Here is a 15704-nt window from a genome sequence, read left to right on the forward strand (position 1 = left end):
TAACATGAGGTAAAACTGGAAAATAGAGTTGTTTATCACCAATCTTTCGATATTTAACCTATGTTATCTCTAGAATGAAGCTTTCCTTTCCATAAAGCCACTGCCTTAATACCCACAGGAGAAACATGATGCAGATGTTCTAAAGTTGCTACTGTTTGTCTAGGTCCACATCTGGCTCATTAATACAATTGAGAACATCTGGCCCAGGTTTGTTTTGTACACAGTCAACTGAAATATATGTTTCAACTTCAACATGTTCAATGATTTCAGCATTTGTCAGTTGACTAAATCAATGTAAGTCCTCCTATTATTTGAAAATCATGAAAAATATAAAAGATTTCTTTGAGCTAAATTACCTCATAATCTTAATTCTCTTTGTCAAAGGGATTTGAAGAAAGAAAAACACGTGGTATAATTTTAAGCATGCATTGTGATAAATGGGATTGATTGACTGATGCCTCTTCCGGCTGCAGCCAAAAATGTGTGAGTTCTTTTTGCATGTGATTTCTGGATAAAGAAGCCAATTCAAGAACCGAATGACAAAGAGCAACTTCTTCAATTATTTTTTTCAGTAAATTTTAATGATCAACAATGAAACCTAAATAAAACATATAAAACTTTTCCTATAAAGATACAATATATATAATATACTTTTACTAAATCTATTGAACTATTTTATGGTTTTAGTTCTTACTTTGAAACAATATAGAGGAGAGAGTGCACCTCAGAAATCTTAGTATTGTGAAGCTTTGATTTTATATTTTCCTTCTTCTTGTATTTACTGTTGTGTATACCAATGTTTCCATGATTCTGTATTTAATTTTCAGATAGACATACAGAAGTTGTTCTTGAGTATAAACGATAAAGAAAAAATGTATTTATATCTAGTGGTTGTTTAGGAACTTTCACCAATAAGAATATATTAAGAGTATGATGAAGAGCTTATGTATACAGTTAGCATGACAAAAGTTAAAGCAGTGCAATATAGAAAGTTTTTTTTTGATCAAAGTCTTAGGTACTCTTTTAGAAACTCCCAAGCTGGACATCATTTCTCAGTACAGCTCTGCCTATGACAATGGTTTCTTCAGGCTAAACACAATTGACAAAGATTGCAATTGCATATATGATGACATCAGCTGACAACTCTTTTAAATTAGAATAGACGATTATTCTTTTCATATCATCTTTAATTACCAGGGAGTGTGCAGGACAACCCATGCTGTGAATATCCTGCATTGATGGGTTTCCTTAACATAGAAGAACTCTCTGTCTTTGGTATTAGCTGGAGTGACCTCACATTGTCCAATAACTGTTTGATAAACTGAGTGTTGCTGACGGTGTGAGTTCAACCATGAATGCAAAATGCTAGTGCAGAAAAATTGTATTGGAGCTGGAATATGTAAAACAATGTGATAGAGAAAGTTTAGAGGAAAAAAATCCAGAGAACTGCAAAGAGTTTTATTTTATGTTGTCTTGCTCCTGAGGCTATTGGCTATCTCTTTGATTTGGCTAGTTTTTGTCAAATAGATTGCAATAACCAATTACTTTATACTAACAAGTTGAACAAATGTTTCACTTCTTGAGTTCTGATATTCCTGTTAACCTCTTTGGTATCTTCAATCAAATAACTACTTTCCCGCCCTCCCCCCCCACCCCACCCCACCCCAAATATATTCCATCCTTCAAAGAGTTATTCCCTCTATTATTTCACCCACATTTTATAGGACTTTTCAACTTTTTTGGGAAAAAATGAATTTATTCTTCTGTTGATTTCCTCTATTAAAGTCACTATTCTTGACAATTTTAGTAATCACCACTAACTGTGGCTAAGCTTTTCTCTCCTAATCAAGTTAATATAAATGTCTTAGTCCTAGCAACATCATCATAAAAGTATTTTTGGAGTATTTAAATGGGCCACAGTAACTGTAGAAATATGTAAAAGGTCTATTTTTTGCTAGTGTCTAATGTGGTATGTTAATGATGAATTGTTCAATGAAATCCTTGGCACAAACTGGGCAAAATAAAATTTTAAATATGTAACCAGGTGCTGCTTAGCAACGATATAAATCCAAGAAATACAAAGAATATTCCAGATAGTAAGACACTCCAGCCTGAGACAGTTTTTCATAATATAATAGATGTTAACATGAGAGCCCACACGTGGAGATTTTCACAATGAGATTAGTACTGAGAATGTTGTGTCTCCATGACCTTCAATCTATTGAAGGGAGCAGTGTGCATCAAATTCCCAAATGTATTCCCTCGTCACACAAGTCTCTGCACTCGGTGCACTACTTTGTAAAGTATACCCAAATAATCAAAATATGCTGTTACTTAGCTTAATAACAGTAAAACCGTTTAGTACTTGTAACTGGGCATCTTTGCTGTATTTCAACATCCCGTGCAAATCTTGCAAGTCTACCCTACAGCACTACTTTCCCTTCGAATATTTCCTCTTTGCAGTATTTCCAATTTGTGTATATTCTGGTGATCTGTTTATCCTAATCTAACTAAAAGTAGAGAAAGTTTCCAAATCATTAACGTAACTCCCCATGGAGTTTTGCTTACCAACATTGTTTAAAATTCTAGTATAGAATGGAAGCTCTGGTGACTGGAATACAGATAAATACACCCCAAATGTCTTGAGAAAAAAAAACTATATTAATCATATGGATACAGACTGAACAAATGATAACTTTATTTTTCATGAGCCAAACAAGAAAAAGAAGATTTGGAATCACAGTGAATGGAAAAGAGTGACCAATCCATTGCAGGCCATTTTGTAAATGCTAAAATTAGATTTCAAACTCACCTACTTCTCAGAACAGTTGTGTACATATTTGTGTTAAATAAAGTCAGAGATACTCAGCAGGTGTGTGTATGTATGTGTGTATATGTATATAGATATACTGTATAGATATAATATGCAACGTGTATAGTATATATGAATATACTGTACATGCACTTGGTAGAATGGCAATCAAAATATTCCATACTGCCTTCTTTAACATTGCATATTCCATTCACAGGCATCCTCATACTTTCCATAAATCAATTACTTAATAACAATAATATGTTTTATTATCATAGCAGTTGCTTGTTTTTATGTTATGATATGCAATTAATTTTAATGTCTATACTCTAGATACTAAACTAAACAGGTTAATGTTATTTTGATACATTCTTCCAGTCTACTTAGTTTTCAACATTTGCAAAAACCTGTAAAGAAGAGCTATTGCAACTTTTGACTTGAAACCCTTGTGAGGGGCACCAGACTTTGTGAAAGCAAATATCCTAGACCCTTTCTACATTGTGATTTATGCATCGAACAAATACTAGCTTTAGAAAGCTGATCAATGATAATATCAGGGAAGGAATGCAGTGAAAACAGTAGCCGTGGACACATGCATCAACTTACTAGATTTTTGTTTTTATTGACTTCACTGCCAAATCTTTTCAGTTTTATTGCAATGAAGTTATTTCAGCTTGTGCTGACTGAAGGTCTTGTTACAGAAATGAAAGATTAAGGTCCAGTTCACTAAATTAGCTAATCTCTTCCAGAGGCTTCTTAAATGTGGAAAGAGAGGTCTGCTATTTTAGGCAAGTTTTAGTTGATAAGAAAATGCATAGTTTCAAACTATTAATTGAGACTGATGCTGTACTTCAGGAAGGAGGCACTTAGAATGTGGAAAGATATTATCAATAATGCCTTCGCTTATTCCTGTAGAATTGGATTGTAGGCGGATCATAGACTCAGAGGTGATAGCTGCAGTTCAAACAAATTAATCTCAACAAAGTTTTGCAACATTTTGATAATACAGAGCTTGATAAAATTCATTGTAAAATAATGTGGATTGGGAGGAATAATAGATGCCACAATGTTTTGTATACGGGAAAAGGGAAATTTGAAGGAATTTAAGTTTGTTTACCAACTCGTATCTCCTTTCCAAATTGGGTTGATGGAATCCAGACTATCATTGTTATAAATTGAAAATAAAGTATTTTAAAATTGCTGCAAATGTTACAGATCTTAACAATATCCACTCAAGTCTAAAAATTCTTTTCTTCTGACTGTCAGGTTGACCATATGAAACTTGACCTAAAATCTTTTCATGCCACTATCTGCTCCACAAAATGGAACCATTTATTGACCCTGGCAAAGAGCCTTGTTCAGCTAAGGTAAATAGTCTGGGTGGAGTCCAAGTGTCATACAGTTTTTTAACTGGTAAATTGCCATTGTGGGGAAAGTAGTTACATGGAATTTCATTGCAAGAGCAGCTGAATTTGGATCTGCCATATATAAAAAAACTTTAGTTTTTGATATGCCTGATACTCCAGCTTTTAATGAAGTTTGATAAATTTCACAAAATAATTTCCAGAGCATATTCAATCTCCCTAACCTTCCACTCACTGAACCAACTTCTAACCCATTAATCATTACTCCAGCAATTTACCGAGCAAATATTCTATCAAACTTGGCTTTTTAAAGCTTGTATTCTCATTTTTAGCCACCTCGCACATCATCCTCGTTTTACACTGGCTAACACCAATAACTCTCTCAACTATGCACATAAGAATTGATTAATGAAATTCTGCTGCAAATAGTCTGCAGTTCATTATAGGGCATACTCATCTCACCTTAGTGCAAATACGGAACATTGGCTTGGAGAAAATTTGCGCCTGTGTCAACAGATTTCTCAAGCATGATGGGAGCACGTTTGATTTACATAGACCTGCTTTAGTGATTGAAGATGACGCGGTGCATCACGACGGGTAGCAAGCATGTCGAATCAGTGTAGAAATAATTATATTATCTTTTGACAGCAAACATACAAGTCAAGGACAAAAGCTGCCAATAGTCTAATATATTGTTTTTGGCTGTGCACCTATAGAAGTTAATCTATTCTCTTGTGAGCATTGTATAGCAACAGTGAGGCCCATGGAACACCATCAGTTTTGTTTGAGAACTTAATAACTTGCTTATGGAAAATGATTATTCATAAGAGTACAACAATGTAAACTCCTGCTCAACATCCATCTGCAAAGGAAACAACTTGCCAAAATATTGCAATGCAGCAAATCTTTGTAGAGTACTCTGTTAACTTTTTAAGCACCAGCTGGGATTTGTAAAATATGTGAGATTAAAAGCTATTCCCTCAATCACTCAGATAAGTTTGTCTTCTAGAAAGCTCAAACAGTAACGAACTTCAACCACGACATTAATTTTTCAAAGCATTCTGATTATTTCCATGAAAATCACTCTGATTACCAACTAGTCATTCTATTAAATCTTGGTTATTATGTAAAGTTTGGAATATAAAATGTTTTGAGTGTTCATTTGAAGTGCCTCCTTAAAGAAGTCCACCTTCTAGTAATTAATTGTATATGTGTGTTTCAGATCAGGCTAGCCTGCTTAATGACTTGCTTGCCCTTTTTACTGACAGAATATTCCCTTGGACAAAAGTGATGCAAACTGACAATATTTTATTCTCAAAAACAAAAGCATGAAAATGATCAATGTGAGCGCCCAGGCTCTTGATCATTAGTTTAGCTTTGATGCTGCTGTTTGGGCCGTGTTCAGAGCACAATGCAGCTATTCAGACGCGGACAGACACCCCACAATCAGGCAGGTCCACAAACTGAAGTAATGAATTCAACTGTTTGTCTGTAATTCATGGGAAACTCCTGCTCCCCCTCAGCCTATATGTATAAAACTCTGCACTGCTCACTGTCAACTAAACCAGTCCAAAGGAAACATCAGCAACAAAAAATAAGACCTACTTCTTAGCCTGTGTCTTGACAGCTTGTTTTAAAAAGTGATCTGAAAGAAATTCTGAATCAAGCTTTATACAGAGGTTTATGAGGGTATGTTGCTGTATTTCTTACTTGCTGTAGACATCAGCTGGGCTGTTCCACTGAGCAGAGATGTATACAGACTGCCGTCCAGTGCCTTGGAAGGTGAGACTATCCTTGATTATGCGATGCTATGCATGCACACTGACCTAAATTAACCTGTGCACTGATAGATAATTATTTATAATTTGTGTTTATGAAGTTGCACTTGAATTATTTGTGCACACACCTAAATGTGCATTCATTAATGCTTGCAAGGAGGACTAAAAGCATTCGTTTTCACACACCAGAATTTGCCTGTTGATACACAAAATGTGGAGAAATTTGGTAGATGTTGGTTACTACTTTAAATCTGGCAATGCGGCTGACATCTTCAAAGCACTTACCCTAACTGTACGCAAACGAGCATGCAGCAGATACAAACACTGCGCCAACGCCCTGAGAGCAGCAGCAGTGTTTAGAAATATGTGGGCTCTCCCACACCCCCACAGTAAATTAATCAGATATGTAGCCTCCTGCAGCTGTTGTAAGGACCCTAATTTCAGATAGATACGCGAACGTAGAAGACCGTGTAGAAACTGAGGTGAAAAGTAAAACTCCTCATTGTTGAATAATTACCACCTGGGAACTGAAAAGGGTTTATGTGCACTTCTAAAATAAAACTAAGGGAACACGGAGCTCGCTGGGAAATTTGCAGCTTGTAGGTTGAGGGAGATGTCTGAGAAGAGAGAACGGACGTGCTATTGTTTGATTTTTGAGCAGTTTAAAGAACGTCAGGCTTTTCAGATCAGGCTAGCGTGCCTAACGATTTAGAACAGGGAATACAGCACATAGAACAATACAGGCCCTTCGGCCCACAACATTGTGCCAATCTTTTAACCTACTTTAAGATCAATCTCACCCTTCCCTCCTACAGAGTCTTACATTTTTCTATCATCCCCGTGCCTATCTAAGAGTTTTTGAAATGCCCTGAATGTACCTGCCTCCACCATCACCACCCCTGAAAGGGTGTTCCACTCACCTGCCACTCTCTGTGTAAAGAACCTACCTCTGACATCCCTCTATACTTTCCTCCAATCACCTTAAACTTACACCCCCTTGTATTTGCCATTCTGCCCTGTGGAAACGTGTCTGGCTGTCCACTCTATCTATGTTTCTTATCATCTTGTACACCTTTTGCTTGCCTGTTTTTCTGATGGAATATTCCCTTGGACAGAAGTGACCCAAACTGACAATATCTGACCGAGATTTAGTACCACACAATACCTGTAACCTTACATTAAATGTTGATCCTTCATAAGAATTTATATAATCAAAAGCACATTGCACATTGTGTCCCAAATCGCTTATAGCTACATAATTCTGACTGGTTTGGTGTCATAAGAACATAAGAAATAAGATCAGGAGTCGGCCATCTGGCCCGTCGAACCTGCTCCACCATTTAATAAGATCATGGCTGATCTGGCCATGGACTCATCTCCACCTACCTGCCTTTTTCCCCATAACCCTTAATTCCCCTACTATCCAAGGTGTTGCGTTTCACACAGATTTGTAGAAGATATTGACCTTGTATGCAGCTGAATAGTACCATTTGTTCATCCAGAAATAACTAATTTTTGGGGTAAAGCTATCCAAAACTGTGATTTAATGCATTGATGTGTGACAAAATTGTAACTATGAACCTGATGAAAAGGAAGCAGAAGTTAACAGTATTTGGTGCCTTTTATTGAAAACTTTTAAGAGAACAGAACAGTAAAGCACAGGAACAAGCTCTTCGGTCCATGATCTATGTCTGAAAACCAGGATCTGTTTTCTTCCTGTATGTTGACACAGGGGAGTTTCTGAAGAGGGATATATTCCATTAAATCTTCAGTGAGCAGCACACACAAAATGCTGGAGGAACACAACAAGTCAGGCTATGGAGGGGAATAAACAGTTGAATTTTCAGGCCTAGTCCTGAGGAAGGGTCTTGGCTGAAAACATTGACTGTTTCTTCCCCACCTGACTTGTTGAGTTCCGAAATACAGTTTAGAGACTCGTACCACAATACTGCCCTTTATAACCTCAGAACACCCTAAGACAGTACTAAATACTTCTGAAGTTCAGTCACTATTACGACTAATTTTATCAGTATAGAACATAATAATTTCATACCGCCAGCCATTAATAGTTCTAAGTGATTAATGAAATTAATCGAATTATATTGGCATAAAAAGCTAATTTTTCTTTGTGCAGAGTTGTCAAACAGAGGTACGATAATTTTGGAAGCAGCCTCAAAGAATGCACTATTAGTGCTGGATGAAGTGCTGAGGAAACAGAATTTCCACTGGAAAGAATGCAGCCAATGCCCAATGTGTCTGTTTAAGAACTGCGGCAACAAGACAGCTCAGTGTGGTAGGTGAAACCCCAGAAAATGTAAGATGGAGATGCAAAAGACTGAAAATGCTGAAATTTGAAGCAAAACTAAACCAAGCTGCTGGGGGATCTCAGTCAGCTGAGTAGCCTCTGTGGAGGTGAATGGAAAGTCAGTGTGTTGGGTCATGAACTTGCATCGGCAATGGTGAAAGTCATGACCTGCCACATCAGCCATTCCTTTGCAGTTTGTTATTTGCTCCGGACTCTCATACCTGTAGTCTCTTATGTCTCTGGCTGACGACGTTTACTCATTGAAATGTGCTGGGAATGACATTAGTGACTCATTGATTGTGATGCCTTTGTGGATAAAGCAGCCTTTGAAGAGTAACCGGGGTGAATAAATATGAGTGGTGCCCCCATGCACCAAAAAGGTTGGATCTGTCAATCAATTGCAAAAGGCTGGACTTCTGTCAGAGGAGGAGGAGTAGAGTGCCCAGATAGCGCCAGGCACATGAGGGAAATTTATAGTCTAATGACAGCCTCAGGAAGGTTACACCCAACTTACTGCTCGTATTTCTCAGGCACTGCACTAACAAGATGGGTAGCAGGCTTCATCCAAATAGAAAATGTTGTCACAATGCCACAGATGTTTGTTCAGTCACTCTCCTAATGTGGGCTATTATTACGATCTGAGACTCCCATGACCCTGAGGCCCTTGGATTCCACAGGATAGATCACAGCTAGGTGTATGCAAAGATACAACACCGCATGTGTACCTCAATCTGGACTGGACCGTTGTCAAGGCTCCTTTGATGCATGGACTTGGCCTCGGCCTCGGCCTGTGTTTCCCACACACTATCCCACCCCAATCCTCCATCCCCGAACTGCTCATGTATTCCTGACCATAACTACTTTTAAAATACCAAACTCCTGCCAGCCCCTGCGATCAGACAGTACACATTTAAAACAGATATTTCCACATTCTCTTATCATTCACAACTTTACAGAATGGATCTTGATTTGCTGTTTGACTCTGAAGTCGTCTCAGTGTTACCAGACTCCTGGTGACTTGAGGACAATTTCAGACTCCTGTCATGTATATAAATGGAATGTGAAGAGCAAATCAGGTTAGTACCTGACTGACATCTACTGAAATCAATGGGGGTGCCAACTATAAAAATGGTATTTAAAATGATCCTGGGAGTATTGCGGGGAAGGCGGATGAGTTGAGGGCGTGGATTGACACGTGGAATTATGACGTTATAGCAATTAGTGAAACTTGGCTACAGGAGGGGCAGGACTGGCAGCTTAATATTCCAGAGTTCCGATGTTTCAGATGTGATCGAGGCAGAGGAATGAAAGGTGGGGGAGTAGCATTGCTTGTTAGGGAAAATATTACAGCAGTGCTCAGGCAGGACAGATTAGAGGGCTTGTCTACTGAGTCCTTATGGGTGGGGCTGAGAAACAGGAAAGGTATGGCCACATTAGTGGGATTGTATTACAGACCACCCAATAGTCAATGAGACTTGGAAGAGCAAATCTGCAGAGAGATAGCAGGCAACTGCAGGAAACATAAAGTTGTGGTGGTAGGGGATTTTAATTTTCCATACATTGATTGGGACTCCCATACTGTTAGGGGTCTAGATGGTTTAGAGTTTGTAAAATGTGTTCAGGAAAGTTTTCTAAATCAATATATAGAGGGACCAACTAGAGGGGATGCAATATTGGATCTCCTGTTAGGAAACGAGTTAGGACAAGTGACGGAAGTGTAGGGGAGCACTTTGGTTCCAGTGATCATAACACCATTAGTTTCAATTTGATCATGGACAAGGATAGATCTGGTCCTAGGGTTGAGGTTCTGAACTGGAAGAAGGCCAAATTTGAAGAAATGAGAAAGGATCTAAAAAGCGTGGATTGGGACAGGTTGTTCTCTGGCAAAGATGTGATTGGTAGGTGGGAAGCCTTCAAAGGGGAAATTTTGAGAGTGCAAAGTTTGTATGTTCCTGTCAGGATTAAAGGCAAATTGGATAGGAATAAGGAACCTTGGTTTTCAAGGGATATTGCAACTCTGATAGAGAAGAAGAGGGAGTTGTATGAAATGTATAGGAAACAGGGAGTATAAGAAGTGCAAGAAAATACATAAGAATGAAATCAGGAGGGCTAAAAGAAGACCTGAGGTTGCCTTGGCAGTCAAAGTGAAGGATAATCCAAAGAGCTTTTACAGGTATATTAAGAGCAAAAGGATTGTAAGGGATAAAATTGGTCCTCTTGAAGATCAGAGCGGTCGGCTATGTGCGGAACCAAAGGAAATGGGGGACATCTTAAAAAGGTTTCTTGCATCTGTATTTACTAAGGAAACTGGCATGAAGTCTATGGAATTGAGGGAATCAAGTAGTGAGATCATGGAAACTGTACAGATTGAAAAGGAGGAGGTGCTTGCTGTCTTGAGGAAAATTAAAGTGGATAAATCCCTGGGACCTGACAGAGTGTTCCCTCGGACCTTGAAGGAGACTAGTGTTGAAATTGCGGGGGCCCTGGCAGAAATATTTAAAATGTCGCTGTCTACGGGTGAAGTGCCGGAGGATTGGAGAATGGCTCATGTTGTTCCGTTGTTTAAAAAAGGATCGAAAAGTAATCCGGCAAATTATAGGCCAGTGAGTTTAACGTTGGTAGTAGGTAAGTTATTGGAGGGAGTACTAAGAGACAGAATCTACAAGCATTTGGATAGACAGGGACTTATTAGGGAAAGTCAACATGGCTTTGTGCGTGGTAGGTCATGTTTGACCAATCTATTGGAGTTTTTCGAGGAGGTTACCAGGAAAATGGATGAAGGGAAGGCAGTGGATATTGTCTACATGGATTTCAGTAAGGCCTTTGACAAGGTCCCACATGGGAGGTTAGTTAGGAAAATTCAGTCACTGGGTATACATGGAGAGGTGGTAAATTGGATGAGACATTGACTCAATGGAAGAAGCCAAAGAGCGGTGGTAGAGAATTGCTTCTCTGAGTGGAGGCCTGTGACTAGTGGTGTGTCACAGGGATCAGTGCTGGGTCCATTGTTATTTGTCATCTATGTCAATGATCTGGATGATAATGTGGTAAATTGGATCAGCAAATTTGCTGATGATACAAAGATTGGAGGTGTAGTAGACAGTGAGGAAGGTTTTCAGAGCCTGCAGAGGGACTTGGACCAGCTGGAAAAATTGGCTGAAAAAATATCAGATGGAGTTTAATACAGACAAGTGTGAGGTATTGCACGTTGGAAGGACAAACCAAGGTAGAACATACAGGGTTAATGGTAAGGCACTGAGGAGTGCAGTAGAACAGAGGGATCTGGGAATACAGATACAAAATTCCCTAAAAGTGGCGTCACAAGTAGATAGGGTCGTAAAGAGAGCTTTTGGTACATTGGCCTTTATTAATCAAAGTATTGAGTATAAGAGCTGGAATGTTATGATGAGGTTGTATAAGGCATTGGTGAGGCCGAATCTGGAGTATTGTGTTCAGTTTTGGTCACCAAATTACAGGAAGGATATAAATAAGGTTGAAAGGGTGCAGAGAAGGTTTACAAGGATGTTGCCAGAACTTGAGAAACTCAGTTACAGAGAAAGGTTGAATAGGTTAGGACTTTATTCCCTGAAGCGTAGAAGAATGAGGGGAGATTTGATAGAGGTTTATAAAATTATGATGGGTATAGATAGAGTGAATGCAAGCAGGCTTTTTCCACTGAGGCAAGGGGAGAAAAAAACCAGAGGACATGGGTTAAGGGTGAGGGGGGAAAAGTTTATAGGGAACATTGGGGGGGGCTTCTTCACACAGAGAGTGGTGGGAGTATGGAATGAGCTGCCAGATGAGGTGGTAAATGCGAGTTATTTTTTAACATTTAAGAATAAATTGGACAGATACATGGGTGGGAGGTGTATGGAGGGATATGGTCCGTGTGCAGGTCAGTGGGACTAGGCAGAAAATGGTTCGGCACAGCTAAGAAGGGCCAAAAGGCCTGTTTCTGTGCTGTGGTTTCTATGGTTTTCTATGGTTTCTGTGCATTAATAATACTAAGCTTCATTAATTTTTAGCTGAAACTTTATGTTATGAATAGGCCATCTCCGATCGGTAGTTTCTACATTTTGGACTAGCATCATGTTTAAAGTTAGACATGCATGATATTTATTGTCAAATTATTTGCATATAATCCACTGTATTATAGATTTTTAACTGCATTTTTGTATCTGCACATTTTCATAAGGTAGTGAGGAACCTTCATAGTAAAATCTGAGTAGTAGCTGTTCAAATATCATTAGTTTTTATGGCATCTCATGTCACTGTTGGTTTGCTTTTTAGTTTTGGGAGCCATGCCTTCTTCTGAGCCCAGTTGTGACTCCATTTTGAAAGCTCAGTTGTTGGAACCAGAGTCCAGGCGAAACTGGGAGCTGAGTAAAGCCTGCTGGTATTATCAGGCCTACTGCCACCAGGAAGGGGACCTGAAGGAGAACTGTCTAGGAAAGGTGCAAGAGTACTGTCGCATGAGAATACTTCAGTGCAGTAAGTTTAAATGGATCTCTCACTAAGTACACCCAGTGGTCACTTTATTAGGTACACCTGCTGGTTAATGCATCCATCCAATCAACCAATCATGGGGCAGTAACACAAAGCAAAAAAAAGCATGCAGACATTAGTCGAGAGGTTCAGCCTCGTTCAGACCAAACATCAGAACGGGGAAGAAATGTGACTTTGACCACGGAATGATTGTTGGTGTCAGATGGGGTGGTTTGAGCATCTCAGAAACTGCTGATCTCCTGGAATTTTACAGAGAATGGTGCAAAAAAACAAAGAAAAAAATCCAGTGAGCGGCAATTCTGATGTCTTGTTAATGAGGGAGGTCGGGGAGAATGGCCAGACTGGTTCAAGCTGACAGGAAAACTCAAATAACCATGTTTTGCAACATCGGTGTGCAGAAGTCATCTCAGAACCACAATAGGTTCAGGTTGAACCTTGAAGTGAATAGGCTACAGCAGTAGAAGACCATGAACATACACTCAGTGACCACTTTATTAGGTACAGGAGGTACCTAATAAAATGGCCACTGAGTGCAGTTCTATTCTAGGAACTTAAAGGTGTGGAGTGTATTGGTTTATATGTAGGAAATGACTATTATTTATCTGATGCCTTTAAATCAACATTTACACTTCTGAATTAACTCTAGAGAGTGCTTTTTGGACAACTACAAAGTTGCCAAAATAATAAAGTTTGAGTAAGTACTGCTTAAATACAGGACGCAATACTTTCAATCAGTATTAAATTTGTAATAACGCTGTTGTTGTTATTTACAGCCGGGACAAATAGCCTGAAAAGTCAGAACTCTCAGTTAGTCTCGGAGACAAAACGTAAGTTTAAATTCAATCACCCACAGTAACAATACAGGAATGTAGCTGTATTCTTTCAAAGAATCAAATATCGCACGTTGGAAAGCATTGGTTAAATGGAATCTGCTCACCATAAATCACAAACTCAAAATTACAAAATCATAAATCGAGAATTTGGTAAATGATTATCAGTCACATGCAGAATATAAACGATCATAGAAAACAATAAGCAGCTGAATTAATCATAGATCAATAGTAGACTTAATGTAACCTCTTTATAGTTAGTTTTAAGATTTTTTTGTTTACTTGCGAAGACTGTTAAATTACAGGAACAGGAGTAAGCTATGGAGTTCCTTGAGCTTGATGCATGGCTCACATCTTGTTTCCCTCCATCTACCTGTCTTTACTGTAAACTATTAATACCAAAATGAAAAAAAACCCTTATCTCAATTCTCGTTTCAGCTGTGTTACAAATCTCTACTGCAACATGCAACACCTACCTCCAATGTAGCCAAAGTGTAGTGCTCCAAATCAGACTAAAATAGTCTTCCTATCAGTGCAGAATCACCTCCTCCCAATTGCATTCCTGTCCCCTTCAGACAAGCGCCAACAGTCCATTAGCATCTTCAGTTACTTGCTTATTCCATCTCACTCCGATATTCTTCTAGCCATCCAATGGTTCATGGCTGCACCTTCCAAACTTTGTTGTGGTGGATCTTCTTAGAGAAATATTTTACTTTCAGCCATTTGTGGTCAGAGACCACCAACATCTAATGATACTGTCGCTATGGGGAAGATAGTTGGGGGTAACGTCGCAGCCCCTGGGAGCTGGCCTTGGTTGGTGTTGTTAGAGCTGAGCGGAAATGTGATGTGTGGTGGTGTCCTTGTGAAGGAGTCGTGGGTCATAACAGCAGCACATTGCTTCACGGGGTAAGAATCTTCCTGCTATTCTTGATACCTGTTGAAAATGTTATCAAAATGAGTCAAAAGCTAAAATCAATCTTACTTATTTACAAGTTATTTATAAGGTTGAACATTGCAATCTAGTAAAATGTTAAGTTTAATAAGTTTAACTGACGGAGGATCTGACTGAGCCAGGCATGGTAGAGACAGTTTTAACCATTGCCACCTAAAGGAAAAAGCTTGGTTTCTTAAGTAGATTAGGCCACCTCAGCGGCCATTCTCCTAGCCACTCTACTCAATAACGTGCTAACCACTGCTCAGGTGATATTACCAGACTCAGATGGAATCTCATTGGCGGTGTGAAAAACCCTGAAAAATGCTAGCCTTTCTGTTTGCTTTTTGCCTTAGGAACAGAAATGAAAATTACTGGCGAGTGGTCATTGGCAAATATGACTTGAGAAAACAAGACCCTGAAGAAAGGATTTTCCAAATCAACCGGATCATCACTCACCCCAAGGTTAACGTTTTAGATTGATTTGGTTTCTTTCTCCACGAAAGGTGCCTGAGCTGCAGAATATTTCCAGCAGTTCTGTTTTTATTCAATATTTCTGGCATCTGTTTGCCGTTAATGACATCTAGTAATACATTATAATGGCACTATTCTCTGTCTGAATTTATCAAGCACATTCTCTTCCAATAACACATCTAGAATCAACAACATAATGTGCAAGTCTCACAGAACTTCACACATAAAACATGACCAGGGCCAAGGAAGAAGTTATTAGGGTGAGTTTGGTTGGGGACTTGGTGGCTCAGTGCTTAGTCAGAGGTGGATTTTAATGCCAAGCTGTAGTCAAGAAAGAGCATCCTGATGTATGCATCTTTGCTGTTCAGGTGTTTCAGGGTTGGTTGAAGACCCAACGAGATGGCATCTGCTGTGGATCTGTTGTGCTGCCAGGCAAATTGGAATGGATCCAAGTTGCTTCTCAGGCAGGAGTTTGATGTGTCTCATCATCAACCTCTCAAAACAATTCATCACTGTGGATGTAAGTGCTACTTGATGATAGTCATCAAGGCAGGTTACCACGTTCTTCTTAGGCGCCAGCGTAAGTGAAGCTCACTTGATGCAGGTGTGTACCTCAGACTGCCGAAGCAAGAAGTTAAAGATCTGAGTGAATGCTCCAGCCAGTTTATCAGCACAGGTCTTTAGTGGATGGCCAGGTACTCTGT

This window comes from Mobula hypostoma, chromosome 4 (assembly GCF_963921235.1).
Source record: "Mobula hypostoma chromosome 4, sMobHyp1.1, whole genome shotgun sequence".
Taxonomy (NCBI): Eukaryota; Metazoa; Chordata; class Chondrichthyes; order Myliobatiformes; family Myliobatidae; genus Mobula; species Mobula hypostoma.